General features: G+C 45.4%; 1 protein-coding gene across 2 annotated transcripts in view; it reads right to left on the bottom strand.

Annotated features, from left to right (window-relative positions):
* Positions 1 to 16676, bottom strand: part of BCR (BCR activator of RhoGEF and GTPase) — a 129728-nt gene that overhangs the window by 82286 nt on the left and 30766 nt on the right. Inside the window, exon 1 of one of the 2 annotated variants that reach the window (XM_043497869.1) lies at positions 9487 to 9508. The exons of the other annotated variant lie outside the window; for it this stretch is intronic. The gene's annotated coding sequence lies outside the window, so the exon portion shown is untranslated. Of the gene's footprint in view, positions 1 to 9486; positions 9509 to 16676 lie in introns of those variants that run through there. 2 annotated transcript variants of the gene reach the window in all.

Below are 16676 nucleotides of genomic sequence, written 5' to 3'. Positions count from 1 at the left end.
GACCTCCAGCTGCCTTGACCTCCCACATACTTAGCTCTTTCCTACTTGGCCCCTGAATCCTTCCAACAAGCACAGGACAGGGAAGGGTTTCTGAGTCTGAATATTCTCACCCCGGTGTCCAGAGTCCACAAGACCCAGATGGGTACTATACTCCATCACTGTACCCAAATCCAGGCTGAGGCCAAAGGGCATAGTGCAAGCAGCCTGGCAGGACGCTGCATGCTGCACTTTTATCAGAAGTACGTTCTGCACAGAGAGCATTACAAAAGGCTCTTGGCCTCCCTGGAAGCCCACTAAAAATTCTCTCCTCCTACTGAGCGCTGGTCACATGATACAGGGAATCCGAGAATGCTCCAGCGTGGGCACAGCACACAGCCCTCCACATCTGAAGGCCTGTGAACAATGGAAGGCCATGATTGCATTGCTCGTCAGATTGCTGCAGGCACCATGCACTCAGCCAGTTATGGGTTATGCGCCTGGTCTCAAAACACCATATTCCCTTTTCCATCATATCAAATGGCCAAAGTGATGAGCCCAAACACTGTATGCAAGATATATATTTAAAACAAAAAACCAAAAACATGCAGCCACGAATAGAGGCTTTTATGTCAGGTCTCAGACCATCTGGCTGGTGGATATTTTAAATCTTTTTCTCCACTGCCTGTGGTTAACCGAGTTCAATAGGAGAAGAGGAGGGAACGGCCTTGGGTAACTCACTACTGAGCTTCTGCTTTAAATGGCAATAGCGTCCAATTTTGCTTCACCAAGTGGAACTGAATATTAGCATTTCCCATCACCACAATCACTTACAATCCAACAGCAGGGCTGGTTTTCAAGGCCTTTTCCTGGTTTCCAGCACTGATCTCCCCCTGTTCTCATGCTAGAGCAAAGACAAGTGCTCGTCCCCAAGAGAAAAACATATAAATATAAATATCTCCCCCCCATTACAAAAACCCATGAGAATTGTCCTGTCAAGACATTGAACAAGAGCTTGGTTGAATCAATCATCTGCTGCTATAAGTTCTATATAACCACTTGGACGGAGGAAGTTGAGATTTCTTGGCTACCATCACCTTAGAAGTCTGGACCACACACAGAGGAGATGAAAAGGGAAGAAGAGGTGAACCTGGGCTCCTGACAGGCAGGTGCAGTGCTAATGGCAGGGCTGTTATAAGAATTCAGTTGTTACAATGGGAAATGATTCCACCCATGGAACACCCTTCTTCCCACAGGCGAACCATCTACCCAGACACTGAACATTCTTTCAACACTTTCACCCCAAAATGCGAGTATTTCATACCTAGACAATTTCCCAGTGAACCGCATGCTAGCCTGGACTCTGCAGGAAGTCTGCGCTATTGAAGCGCCTTTGTAAGCACCTGCTGCACTTGAGAAAAGAAGAGACAAGAGATGTGAGTGACTGAATGGGGGCACATCTTTAAGGTCAGTTTGCTAACATGTTACCAGGGTTGTTTACTAGCTACTGCCAAGACAGGCAACAATTCACTTACATATGTGTAGTGCAGAAACATTAGTTTTCCAGCACATGGCATCAGCACAGGGCAGAGCAGCCTGTGGTCAGAATTGAGCATGACTGGCACATGCCTCTGGGATGCCCATCTCTCCTAAGGAGGGTGAGGAAGGAATTCAAAACAATGATAAAATCAGAGCAGCTGGGTTATTGGCACAGAAAATTCACTCGAGAGAGAGAACAAGAGAGGATATGGCTTCCCTAAAAAGGACAGCTGGAGAAGGGAGAACCTCCTGGCACAAGGGAAACCAAGACAGGAAGCAGCTTCCAGACTCCCTAGACTGTTGGAGACTAAGAGTGCCACAGGAGATGGAACCAGGGACAAGTAACATTAAAGCACTATACGTGCAACCACTCTAGCCTGGAGATAAACAGAACATCCCACCACCCCTCATGATCAATATCATTTGTGAGAGTGAAATTTGTCACTAGTTCTCTATTCCATACTCTAATCCCATCAGAACGAAGAACTTCTCAGTACCCTGAAGACATGCACAGCAGACTCTACTGTTCAGTCAGTGGTACCCAGTAAGCTGCAACCTTCCTACTGAGAGTAACCTCAGATTCCATTTTAAGGCCACTTGACTCCTTCTCTACCACATCCATCATCATCCCAATTTAATCACTGTGAAAGCCTGGAATCTCTTCACGTAGGTTGTATAGACAGTGCCAAGGTTGGAACTTCTGGTATGGCTGAGATATCTCAGCACATGTTATACATACCCCTCCCAAACCAAGCACACGTGCTGGAACAATCTGGGGTGCACTGAAAGGTACACCAGAAAAAAGCAAAGTGACAGAAATCCATGAAATAACGGGTGGGCTAGTGAGACAGGCTCACAAAGGGATTGGATGATGGAAGGAGTATGGGATTAGCTCAGCACATAGGCACCAGGACATATAGCCCAAGCCTTGCAAAGTTGTATTAAAATGTCTCTCAATCCCTCTCAACAGGAAACTCAACAAAAAGTAATGCTTTGTGCAAGTGTCCTTACAAATAAAGGGGGTCCACACTGCCAGAGCTTGCCAAGACAGACTATTAGGACAGTTCAGGACGCAAAATCCTTCTCTCTCTTCTTGTCTCTCATTGTTTAGGCTTCTATGTCACAGAACTTTCTCTCGGTCTGCTGGGGAAGCAGCCCAGGTATCTTCATGTGAACAGGCACAAAGTATCTAACAGCACCAACTTCTCATTTCCTTTGATCTCTCAATAAATATGATTTGTATTATGTTTAATTTTCCTTTCTTTTATCAAGATGCATGTAAAGAAGAGTCATGCAGGCCATGACTAGAGAGAACATTATATAGATTTTACAGCAGCGGATCGGGAGTCAGGACCCCCGGGTTCTATCCTGCCTTTGCCACTAACTCAATGTATGATTCTGGGCAAGTCAGAGTCTCTTTCCATGCTTCAGTTTCCTCATCTTTAAAATTCAGATAATGCCTACTTCCTAGAAGTGTTCAGAGGCTCAGGTAGTTAACATTTGCAAAGTTCTCTGATATCCCTGGAAGAAAGAGCCTGTAGGTCCTTACAGGAGGGTACAGGACAGCAAAATAAATAGAACTATTACCCAAACAAACCTTTGGTTAACCATCAGCTGAAAACTTACAAGGCTTATGAGAGGCTTTGGCAAGGGATATACACTACTCTGTGTTACTAGTATGACAGGGGCTGACTGATTTGATAGCACAGACAGAAATGTGAAGGAGCGTGCAGGAACACATGTTAATTCACTCTGTTAATTAATGAATGTTAATTCCTAATTCAGAAATCAGTTAAAAATATACAGAGCAGCAGAACATGAGGATCACATAAGCCAAAGCCTCATACTATAAGGCTGCCCATACAGCCATGCCCAGTGGTAACAAATCCCTTACCATCCATCCTAGAAAACCTGGTACCAGGAAGGAGCCACAATGCTGTTAGTGACCATCTGGCCGATCTGCCACTCAACAGGGCGGGCAGAGAAGGGCAGGGCTGAACAGCAGACATACAATCTCTTTGCACTTTGAGACATCGTAAAAAGCAACGTGTCTTTTGTTCCACTTCAGCCTGCAGAAGAACAACAGAGACTAGAACTACAAAGCACAAGGAGAGATGAAGGGGAGTGCCTGCCTGTCCCGTGCAACTGACTTTTGTCCAGCCACACTTTGCTATACTGAAAGCACCCACCCATGCTGCATTACCCCAGAGCGAAGCATCTCCAATCTCATAGTCCCACCCAGAGTGTACCCACCCCCACAACAGCTACTTCCCTCCAATCACATTCTGCAACAGTAAGAGCGCCCGCCCCTGCGATACTGCTCAGAATACTTACATCTCATGGTAGCTATCCCCAATGTGAATAACATATAGTTCTAGTCCTGCAGTGTAGATGGGACTGAACAACATTTTAATCATGTTTGTGAACCATGCTACAGCCCTACAACATCCAATCTTGTGGCACTGGTCCGAGACATAGCAGATGGGAAAGCCAAGCCACGCTCCAACTGTACTGGGGGACAACCGAGTTTTAACTGAGCCCCAATCCCTGGTTGATATCACAGTGCAGATGAAACCATGGCTTTCCTACTTCGAGTGAACGAGCACTTAATACCTACCTCCATACCTCAGGAAGCAGCACTATGTTCTAATCACTAAAGAGTCATTTTCATTAAGATCTATAGCTGGCATTTTTAAAGAGGTACCCAACTCCCATAGGGTCAGCTCCCACTGAAATTCAAAGGGATTTAGGCTCCCAATTTTCTTAGACTCCTTTGAAAATCCCATATGTCCTCCACTATTCAGGTCCTGCCAGCTCTTCACAATGAAAACAAAGGATGTTGAAGACAATGATTTTTCTATCACTTAATCTAAATTCAGGATACCTTCAGCCCTCTCCTTCTTCTGCTGCTCATAAAGGAACCCTGTCCTCAGCTGCTAACCCTAACCCTGCATCAGAATTTTGGCTCCACCTCTCCCAGCTCAAGCTGTTATACATGATCCACCTCTGATGAAACCCAGGGGATTGGGCTCTATAGAGTCATGGTCTGGGAAGACACAGATAGGTTCATCAAGTAGATTTATCATACACATTCACCCAGATGGGTTGTCCTAGAGGCGATATCTCTGCACTGTGGGAGACTGGGGATCTGGATTCATGTATACCTCACATTGTTGGACAAAGACCCCCTGCACCCAATGAGATGTTGCACTCGCAGGCTCTGAAGAGAATCCCAGATGGTGTTCAGCTGAGAGGATGCAAGGGCCATGGACTGGTGTTTGAAAGTAGGGCTACAGCACAGGAGAAGGAAGAGGATACCCATGATTTAAAGAAAAAGGAAGTGAAGGGAAAACTGACTTTTGGGGGGGGGGTAATTAAAGAGCCCTCAAGCATTACTAAGCATGAGCTCTTTGTTGCATCACCTGAAGACTCAAGAAGCTGCAAACAAGTAAAACCACAGCTAGTATCCTCAGGCTAAGAGCATGACCTGTCCAGACTGTAAACTTTGCCCTTCCATCCCCAGCCCCTCATCACCACCAAGCGAAACTCCACGCTCCAATCTGCTACTTAGTAAGTACCTGTGAAATCACAATCTGACCCTTCCTAGAGTGGCCCCAAAACCACAGCCTGCCCTGCAGCAATGCCAAGTAAACCGCAGCTTGTTTAGTGGGATATGGAGGGGAGAACATGTCAGAGAAAAGCCCTAAAGCTTATGAACGAGAAATACGAATTTTCCTGAGCTCTCTGTTCAAGCCACTCTTGCAATGTGACTGCAAGCACTTTGCAGCCCTTTCCCAGGATTCGCTGCTAATTCACGCAGGGATGACATGGCACCTTCAGGTAACAAGGGATGAGACACTAACTACTTGTCCCCCTCACACTCCCCGTTTGGTGTTTGAAAGTAGGGCTTCCCATGACCATTAGAATCATGCTCTGTCGCACAACATCATATTCAGCTGTCAAGGGCATAGCAACATGAGACAATGACCTCCATACAAGAAAACATAGCCAGCTCGTAACTGGGTGTTCCATGTACATGCACCCAGGCAGTCTTCCAGAGCCCAGCCATCTCCAGTGTTACTCCAAACTACAGCCTGCCATGTGTGCTTCTCAGGTGACATTTAAATAGAAAGATCTGTAGAAAGATGATCTTTTGACCTCAAGGTTCTGCTGCCAAAGTGCCGATTCAGCATGAGAGGGCTCAAACCCTGGGAACCTGTGCTTGCAATGGGAACAGGCCGCGGCACATGGCAAATAGCACTGTGGTCACTTTATACAGATTCCAATTGTTTGGAGGTTATTATTCTCTTACTCTCTCTTTAGAGCCAAATCCTGGGTTTTCCTGTTGTCACAGGCTGGGATTCACTGCCCCAGCCCTGCTTCCTCTAGGACACATGAAGTGGAGAGATAAGCCCTCCCTTTCAGTTGTGTCAGCTAGAGATAAGGGCAGGAGCTTTATTATTTTGCACCTGTTGCCTACCAACCACAGTAGAATGCAAGTAAGGAGAATCTCGAACTTCACAAACTGGGAATCGGGGGGGAAATAAAAGCTTCCTAGATCAGTCTCAGCTCAGTAGTAAGGGTTAATCAATGCGAAAGAGATTCTGGGATCAAAAATGAGCCAGACTTCAGTTCCTGGAGGACAGAAGAAACCTCTCTACTCTTTCATAAAAATGAGTTTAAATAGCTAAAGTATATAATCATTTTTTGGAAAGTAACATGCCCTGACACGCTTCTTAGGCCAGCCTAGAAGCAGCCACATTCGCTGTGCTGCTCTGCAGTAGGCCTAGCTCAGACTCCTTTCTCTGCAGGTTGCCAAGCCTTGAGGTCATGAGCCAGGCTCCAAGCTCAAATAAACCTCTGAAGCAAAGGTGCTTGTACGGGTAGCGCAATGGATGGGGAAACCAGTTTTGTCTGACCCACTGCTAGAAGGTACCGACAGCAGTATTTAAAGACTACTTTAAACAGAGACAAACTGAAGGAAATTAAAGGCCAAAAATTAGATTTAAAAATAAACTGTCACTATAGTATGGCAACAAAAGTCAGGAAATTCCAAGTCCTGGCTCTTATTTTGTTCTTAAATCATGGCACTGTATGGGAAGGGGGTGTGAAAAGAAAGTAATTTGGTGCACTTACAGCATGTGATGCTGCACAGAGATAGCACAAGCACATTCCAAATGGAATTTTAGTCCAAACTCTGGACTTGTTGGTTTCCCTCTATTTATATCGCAATAGGTACAATTTTTTAGCATGCTTTCATACTTTACCTAGCAGCCAGTACTCTGACTGGAGCCTGCCACAGAGGTTTTTTCCTGGAATAATAAAAAATGCCCATTTTGAGAGATACACAGAGAAGGCTAGCTGGCCACCCACCTAGATCTCAGCAACCACCCGTCTCACCTTCTAAGAGCAGTACACGTGAAGGACGCTTAAGTTTACCGCCACACTCCAGAGGACACATGCCAACATGGCAACTGCAATAACAATGATGTTCAAAGCAAGATTTCCCAGCATCAAATGGAAAAAGATCTCTAAGATCAGGCACATGGCAGCATAGCACAAAAGACTGTCAAGATTTGGGAAAGTCATAGTCAAACAGCTGAGATAATGCTTCAATGCTGGAAGAGTATGTTCTGTCCCCAGAAATGCCATCTAACATTTCAGCTGAATCGAGCATTCTCCTTTGTTTTCTATTCCAAACTGTTATTCACTGCTAAAGAAACTGTTGTGATGATCCTCTCCAGTAGCGATCCAAGTAATTCCATCTTATCAGATATTAATTATTATAGCTGGAGCACTAGCAATAGCTATGGTCAAAAAGAAAAGGAGTACTTTTGGCACCTTAAAAACTAACAAATTTATTTGAGCATAAGCTTTCGTGAGCTACGGCTCACTTCATCAGATGCAACCACCCGTCTCACCTTCTAAGAGCGGTACACATGAAGGATGCTTAAGTTTACTGCCACACTCCAGAGGTCAGATGCCAACATGGCAACTGCAATAACAACGATGTTCAAAGCAAGATTTCCCAGCTTCAGATGGAAAAAGATCTCTAAGATCAGGCACATGGCAGCATAGCACAAAAGCTATGGTCACAGTTGCAAAGAGATTTCTAAGCTAAGTCCCTGGTTTGAGTCGCACGTAACTTTCTGAAATATTCGACTCTCAGGCTTAAAATTTCCAGTCTTGGTCTCCTCAAAAGTGATTTACTTTTTCTGAAAAGTGTGAGCCAAAACAGTTCTACCATTTTTGAGTACAGGGAAAGTGGAAAAACAAATTTAAAATGCACTTGGCCAGTTATAAAAAAAAAATCTTGCAACAACTTTTTGAACAGCTGTGGCACAGAAAGTGCTGGGGTTAGAAATTAAAATTGAGCAGGGAAATAACCTTCAATGAAGAGAAGTGCCCTTGGGCAACTAGCTGAAAAATTATTGAGATTTGACAGCTTTGTGAGCCCCTGAATGTGCTGCATATGATCAGAACAATTTGTACACTTTCTCATTTAGTTCATAAGTACACAGATAAGAAAGGTCATATTGCACACACATCAATGAATAACCTAGCTGTGCAAGGAAACATTTATGGCTTGTCTACACTTTGCAGCTTTTAGCAATAAGGCTGCGTCATTGTGTGTGAATGCTCTCAGTCGGTATTTTGTTGGCCTTTTTGAAGACAAAATACTTCCAGCCCTGCGACCAGCATTAGCTTTGTCGGCAGGAGAGTGCTCCTGCTGACAAAGCCACATTCATACTGCCACTTGCGTTGGCAAAACTTTTGTCTTTCGTGGGGAGGCTTTTTTAAGTACCTGTGAAAGACAAAAATTTTGTCGACAATGTCGCAGTGTAGACAAGCCCTCAGCGAATGCAAGCAATGAAGGAAGTTCTGTAGGAGCCCTTGCCTCATTTCACTGCATGAGTAGTGGTGGAAGCCTGGTGGAGATGAGGACTTCATGTTCAGGGTGCACAAAGTTTTCTACACACACCCCTGCATACTTTGGAAGGTGAAAGTTGCATGGCTCCTAAGGCCACAGGATCAGAGCTCTCTCTTGCAGAGCTCAGATGGTGCATTGGGTAGAGCATTCCAGTGCCTTACTGAATCACCTCATGTATAGTACACCATTTTTTTTTTAATTTAAACCAACCCCTCTCCCCCTAGGAAATGCAAACAGACAGGGAATCAGCAGTAAGGGTACTTGTTCAACCTTAACTTAATCATTTTGATATTAGTGTAGCTAACCATCCAACTTTCACATTCTTCTGACAATGTTTTTTTGATGTGGTATATGAGAGGAAGAGAGAGATGGGTTAGGAAGAAAACTTTGTTCCTGATGAACTGTACGGGAAGGATTTGCCCTGATTGGATGGCAGAAGTCCCTCTCATGAATCTCTCAAAAATAAACACACATATGCAGTGCAGCGCATCAAATTGCAAAGTCCCAGAGCACCTCACCTTACTTCATCTTCCCTCTTCACAGCAAGGGCAGAACTACACCTCTACGAGGGGGAGAGTAAGGAAGAGTGCCCTATCTATCTTGCATTAAGTCCGTGAGACAGTCAGGTTTCCTTGGAAAGCTGCTTTTCAGAATCATAGCAACACAGAGCATAAGGCCAGACAGCCACCTCTACCAATAAAACATGGTCACATATTACATTACATATTACACAAAAGTGGTGTCTCATACCAACTCGTATTTGTTTGCAATTACAGCCTATTACAGCTGTAGCCATAACAGAGTTATTCACCAAATTCTGAAGACATTAGCCTCCTGGGGAGTACAAAATGGTTTTTCAACACCAGAAAGACCATCTGGCTGGGGATTATGGCTGTGGTAAAACCTCTTTTGCCCTCTGCCCTCTTATGAGGAGAGCATCAGGCTATAGCGCAATGGAAGAGCCACAAGTGCTTAAGTAAACTGGATTTATGAAAGGGAGAGTTGATGGAGCCATGGAGCAGGTTCTGAAGATCACTCACCTAGCGCCAACTTAAACCAAAAAAGAAAGATGCCACCTCAAAGGATGAGCACCCTGGCTGATGACAGTCTGTAGCAGGGTAGGCACCCGCTCCTGCCCTGAGGGACTTAGAACAACCCCGGAGAGGGCTGTGGCTGGGGACAAGAAGCCTGGGCTGACTGAGGAAGGCAGCAACAGCTGAGGCCATGCCCAAATCAGGCCCAGCTGGCCCCTATAAGAGGCTGCGAGCCAGGAGTCCAAACAGACTCTCTGCCTGTAGAGAGAGTGGGGGAAGGGATAGCTCAGTGGTTTGAGCATTGGCCTGCTAAACAAACCCAGGGTTGTGAGTTCAATCCTTGAGGGGGCCATTTAGGGATCTGGGGCAAAAATTGGGGACTGGTCCTGCTTTGAGCAGGGGGTTGGACTAGATGACCTCCTGAGGTCCCTTCCAACCCTGATATTCTATGCTTATGAGATTCAGGATAAAAACCATGAGTTGCAACATTGTGTAACAGAAGTAAGATTTCTATGATTATGAGAAAAGCGTCTGGCTGCTGGGGAGCCTAACCAAGTGCCTAGAGTGGAGCAGGGCTGGGGGAAAGCTTGCGGAGCTCTGGCCTAGAAATCCCTCAAGCTGCGGCCTAGTCGAAGGCAGGTAGGTATTGGGATTGCAGGGGGCGGCAGCCCATGGGTAGGCAGAGGCAGCAGGTCCAAACCCCCTTTGCCTGTGATGAGTAGCTTATATACTGCAGTCTGCCCCAGTGAACGGAGGCTAGATAATGACTGGGCAGTAGCCAAAGACTGAGGCGAGGCGAGGATAGGGGTGGGAGTTCCCCTTGGTGGGGAGACCCTGCAAGTGAGGACTTACTGCCAGGGGGCAGCACCCCAGTGCACAAGGGGCACCGCGTCCGGGAGGGACATGGGAGCCTGGAGTAAGCAGGACACTGGCTTGCAGAGGGCGCTCCAAGCCTGGAAGTAGAGCTAATTCCCAGGACACCAGCAGGAGGAGCTGCAGGAGTGAGTCCCACATGCTTACACAGTCCCATACAGATTCACAGACTAAATGCCATTAAAAAAAAAAAAAAAAAAAAGAGCGAGCAACTCCAAATTTTACAATTTGGATCCCATCTTCTTAGCCCCCAGGGATTAAATATTAAACTAATAAAAAGGTTTCTACTATTTTAGCTCTCACAGAGAGCCAACTACACTCCCAGAGTGAAGAATACAGGCCAAAGGGGAAGGCAGAACAGCTGGACATTCCTACTGGACTGCACTGTGCAAATGGTGCCTCGTTGCACCAGCACAAGAAGTCAACCCACTTGTCCATAGTCAAATTATGCTGCTGAGACGTCCCCAGAGTCATTTATCAAATCACCCTTCAACCCAGTTCCCATCTCCAACCTGAAGATGGCCCTTGTACTAGTGGCTGACAAAGCCATAAGCCAATGAGATCAGCTCAGCAGGGAAATGTTACTTTAAAGTAAAATAAAAGGCACAATATACCAAGATATAATGCTAATTTCAGATTATAAATCCAGCTTCATAATAGCTAAAAACTGATTGCTACATCCATGGAGACCTCCCTCCAGAGCATGTCCTGTTCAAGATCAAACACTATCCTGTCTCAGGATTTGTCTGCATAAGAACGTTGCATCAATTTAAATCAATTTAAAATCCAGTTCAATAAAACTAGATGAAACACTGACTTTAGTTTGAGAGTGGTTTATTTCAGTTTGTACAGCTTTTTCTGCACATTCTGTATGTGTGTTTGCTGCGTGGAAGGAAGAAATACAGCTAGAGACTTCTGCATAGTTGGTGTCAATTTGGATTAAGCCTGAATGCCTAAAACAGAACCCTGCTCCATGAGGGTGACTATTTGTTTAGACTTGCGCCTCAGGTGAAATTTTTCCCACAGCACCACCTCCCACCTCCACACACCACCAGTCATAGACACATATGAAGTCAGGTCTATTAGCTCCCACTCCTCTAAAAATAACAGTTCCAAGCTTCACATCTCTGGATTTCTCCTCCGCTCTGCTTCCTGTCTCGGGGGTGGGGAAGACAACACAACAAAACATCACAAACTTCTCCCTTGGTGTCTCCCATCAATTGAACCGAAGCTAAGTGAAAAGGCTTTTGAAGCTTTGCAGATACAGTGTGAGATGGGTGCATTTTCCTTAGGGCTTCTGCTAGGTCTTCTGCATAGCATGTCATCCTTGGATCTTTCTGTCAGCAGAAAGGAACAAATGGCTCTTGCAGTTTACACAGGTGTGCACTTTTGGCACAAGGGCTCAGCTGTGCCAGGCTGCATTTTGGACAGACCCCAAAGTTCATCTTGATGGAGGATTATATAAAAAGATCAGGTGTTGCAGACCTTTTATAAATGAGGTGCAGGCTAAAGAGTTCTACTGATCACACTTCTTCCAGAGACCACCTGGCATATCCCATACACAGAGAAATGCCAGCTGCCCCCATCCCAGAAGCAGTCTCGAACACATACACATAAATGAAACATGTCCTTGCGCCTGAGTCACACACCCACCTTCCTTACAGCAGAGCTGGCATTTTACAAGGCATTACTCTCACTGGCTTCACGCAGGCAGTGTCCCAAAAATGCCAGCCAAACAGCTATAAAGATTTGCCATTTTCAGGATTTACTAAGTTTACACAACAAACAGATTTAGATTCCTTTGCCTATTGCAAAAGTTTCCAGGTACTACAAGGTGGGGAGGGGGAAAGAGTCCTAGAGACACCTTATGTACAGTACTTCAGCAGTTTACACATTCAGGATGTTAAAATGCAAAGAGGCCTCAATCCTAGGTGTGACTGCCACACAGTGAAGAGAGGTGACAAACCAAGACGCGTGGAACCTGACATTTTACAGGCAGCCATTTCCATACATCTGCAAGCAAAGAGAAAAACTAGATCCAAATCAGAGAACTAGCCCATCACCTGATTTCGAGCAAATCCAGAATAACCCATCATTAATAGTATATGCGCAAGAGCCAGAGACTATCACCAATGCCAGCAGAAAGCCAGTCTGCTCGCTGCTGCTGACTGGTAATTTCTTGGCAGATGATGCATGGAGCTTATCAGCGAAAACACAAAAGCAGCAAGAGAAGATTTGTTTCGGTCTCTCATCTTCAGAGTTTTCAATGAACACTCGTCAAAGTAGTAATTCTCGCTCAAGCTTCATCAATACAGACCATGTTCAAATAACGATAAGGTGCCGGCTGAGACAGAGAATTCTATGTCAAAGCCCCATTCCATCCTTAATTCACCCCTCTATAAACAGGTACGGCAGAACGCATGCTGAGCGGATCTGCAGCACCAAACAGGTTTTACAAACCGCTTCTCTTTTATTACACAAGATAAGCTGATCTTTACCTTGGCCCTGTTCCCCCAGAGCTCCTTCCCATCCCTATCAGAATCCTCTGCAAACCTCCTCTGCTTTACACAAACCCACCACCACCTCCAACCTTGTCTCATACGTGGCTATAAACCCACCTTATTAGACAATGATGGAAGGATGAAACCTGCCATCCTCCAGAGTAGACTCTCTGAAGGGATGAAAGGGGCTCACTTGCCCACAGGGTTCAGCTCACTGCCTCCACAGCACTTCCAGCCCAGGAAGCAAGAGACTTAGCACATAGCTCTGCCATACAGCAGTGCAGATCTCCATGAGTATTTTATTTTACCTTTAAGAGTAGGGTTTTCAAGAGGGCTCAGTGTTCGCGTAATTGCTCCCACCGAAGTCAATGGACTTTTTACCACTGACTTCAACGAGAGCAGAGTTAGGCCTATGCAGAGCGTGTCTGATAAAAACCCACCCTTAAATAATAAATTAAGTCTTGCTACAACTCAAGTGTAGTGTTGACAAAGGTATTCCCGCCCGCAAGCCATCCTGTAGTGACCTCCCCTGGCAGATCAACAAACGACAGGGTGGCCTGCCAGGGAAGTCTTCTGGGGCCAAAGAAGTATTGCTGGATCACAGCAGCTTGAGGGCTATACATCACTGGGGGGGAAGAGTCCTTGGGCTCCCTGCCCAGAAATACAGCTTCAATGTGGAGAGAGGGATTGATTCCTTGAATGGTTTCCCGCACAGCTCCTGCGGCAGCAACAGCAGCTAAAGATTCTAAACACCGTTAAACAGAGCTGTCAGCTGGGGTCGAGGAACAAGCAAACAAGGTATCTTTTGTGTTGCTCAGTCCTTAGGCAGCTGCAGGAGACAGGAGCGGAAGGGGGAGGGAAAAGGAGATGGTTCAGTAGAAGGACCCCTGGGTGATCTCCCCGACACACCCAACAGAGAAGAGCATCAGCAATCATGGAATAAAAAGGGAGAGGCTATGGAATAAGCACACAGTTTCCCATGTACTGACATCCTATCCTTCTTTTTAGCTTGCAGTTATTTATTCCAAGGGCTATTTTTTAAACCTGGAGAAATTCCAGGTCCAGCTAAGGTTGGAAATAAAGCACATTCAAAGCCTTGTCTGTCCATAACCCTTAAGGGACAAGGGAAATGAAAGCATCCTAGTCAACTGCAATAACTTGCAGTGTCCATTAGCCAGTGATTAGCAAGAGGCAGACAACTGCAAGGCTGGAACAAGCTGGGAGCTCCATGGGCTGCCCATGCAGGCACATTTATGCTGGATGCCAAGAGCTCAGTCTTGTAAGGCAGCCAGCCAATATCGTAATGGTGTGAGCAACATGTTTACATACCACAGAAGAGGTGGGATAGGACACGTGGCAAATTAAAAGGCAGGAAAAGGGAGCAATGGCTGATGGGAAAAGGAACATGCACACAACCATCTCAATCGCTCGCAGCTGTAATTAATAGAACATATTATAGGGCAGCTGTAGCAACTCCCTAGTTAGGGTGACAGTGCGACATGCTCATAGCACAGGACCAAACTCCCTTTGTTTCACATTTTAAGGATTATACTTAGCCTTCAAACCTGGCACAATAATTCTTTGGAGGACAATGGAATAACCCAGATAATGTGTTTAGATAACATTTACTAACTTCTGCAGAGGAAACATGCTCCTTCTGGAAATGTTGCCCCGATTTCCCCCAAACTTCTTTGGATTCCTCTAACAAAACCACCACTATCCCCTAAATTCCCAGTTTCTCTCTCTCACACACGCACAGACCCCCACCAATCCCACCCTTTTTGAAATCTAAGCTTCTATTGAAATATTAAAAATTAAGCACAGAGTTCCTCATTCTGGACAGCATAAATCAACAGGGTTAAGATTAGCAGCCAGAATTGCTCAGATCAGTCTACTACTTCTGTTTTATAGCACTGTCAGACAGACTTACCAGCTAGCTGTTCTCTGCACATACCCCTGGCAAGCCATGGAGGCAGTCTGGGCAGCAGAGCTTATGGGGATGGGCTCTAGAAGTGGGGTGGACTGGGATGGTACAAACATAGATGAGAAGTGCAGCTCTGAAGAGCACAGGCATGGAACCAGGGTTTTGGGGAAGCGGGACCATGGGAAACATCTGCTATGCAGCACCCTATATGTTGAGGCATATAATACGTAACTCTGATAGCTATCAGCACTTATTAAAAAAAAAGGAAATTCCTTCATGAGTAACTACACTAAATTTGATTTATGATTGCTAGAGACTCATAGCTGACCAACCCCTGGCATAAGAAGTAAATAAAGTCATTCAACACCCCATCTACACTCTTCTCATCAGTTTCCCATCGCAAATTTCAACTGCTTCTCTTCCATCACCTTCAGCCCATGTATCCATCAAACAGTCTGAACTCAGACTACTAACATAATACACCAACATATCCACATTTCAATGCTGCAATTGCTACATAAAAATCAATACCAACCTCAGAATGATCTAGAACATAGATCACTCATTTATAAAACTTTCGGTAACTGTTCGAGAAAAACATCTCTCAGCCATTATAGCTTGCTTCCCCATAAAGTTACAAGAGCTCTCGTCCCCTAATGCCCCTACTCTACTTGCGCTACATTGATGACATCTTCATCATCTGGACCCATGGAAAAGAAGCTCTTGAGGAATTCCACCATGATTTCAACAATTTCCATCCCACCACCAACCTCAGCCTGGACCAGTCCACACCAGAGATCCACTTCCTGGACACTACGGTGCTAATAAGCGATGGTCACATAAACACCACCCTATATCGGAAACCTACTGACCGCTATTCCTACCTACATGCCTCTAGCTTTCATCCAGATCATACCACTCGATCCATTGTCTACAGCCAAGCGCTACGATATAACCGCATTTGCTCCAACCCCTCAGACAGAGACAAACACCTACAAGATCTCTATCATGCATTCCTACAACTACAATACCCACCTGCTGAAGTGAAGAAACAGATTGACAGAGCCAGAAGAGTACCCAGAAGTCACCTACTACAGGACAGGCCCAACAAAGAAAACAACAGAACGCCACTAGCCATCACCTTCAGCCCCCAACTAAAACCTCTCCAACGCATCATCAAGGATCTACAACCTATCCTGAAGGACAACCCATCACTCTCACAGATCTTGGGAGACAGACCAGTCCTTGCTTACAGACAGCCCCCCAATCTGAAGCAAATACTCACCAGCAACCACACAACAGAACCACTAACCCAGGAACCTATCTTTGCAACAAAGCCCGTTGCCAACTCTGTCCACATATCTATTCAGGGGATACCATCATAGGGCCTAATCACATCAGCCACACTATCAGAGGCTCGTTCACCTGCGCATCTACCAATGTGATATATGCCATCATGTGCCAGCAATGCCCCTCTGCCATGTACATTGGCCAAACTGGACAGTCTCTATGTAAAAGAATGAATGGACACAAATCAGACGTCAAGAATTATAACATTCAAAAACCAGTTGGAGAACACTTCAATCTCTCTGGTCACTCGATCACAGACCTAAGAGTGGCTATCCTTCAACAAAAAAGCTTCAAAAACAGACTCCAACGAGAGACTGCTGAATTGGAATTAATTTGCAAACTGGATACAATTAACTTAGGCTTGAATAGAGACTGGGAATGGATGAGTCATTACACAAAGTAAAACTATTTCCCCATCAAATGCATCCGATGAAGTGAGCTGTAGCTCACGAAAGCTTATGCTCTAATAAATTTGTTAGTCTCTAAGGTGCCACAAGTACTCCTTTTCTTTTTGCGAATGCAGACTAACACGGCTGCTACTCTGAAAC

Source organism: Dermochelys coriacea, chromosome 15 (assembly GCF_009764565.3).
Source record: "Dermochelys coriacea isolate rDerCor1 chromosome 15, rDerCor1.pri.v4, whole genome shotgun sequence".
In the NCBI taxonomy this organism is placed as follows: domain Eukaryota; kingdom Metazoa; phylum Chordata; order Testudines; family Dermochelyidae; genus Dermochelys; species Dermochelys coriacea.
This window is presented reverse-complemented; position numbering and strand designations above follow the sequence as displayed.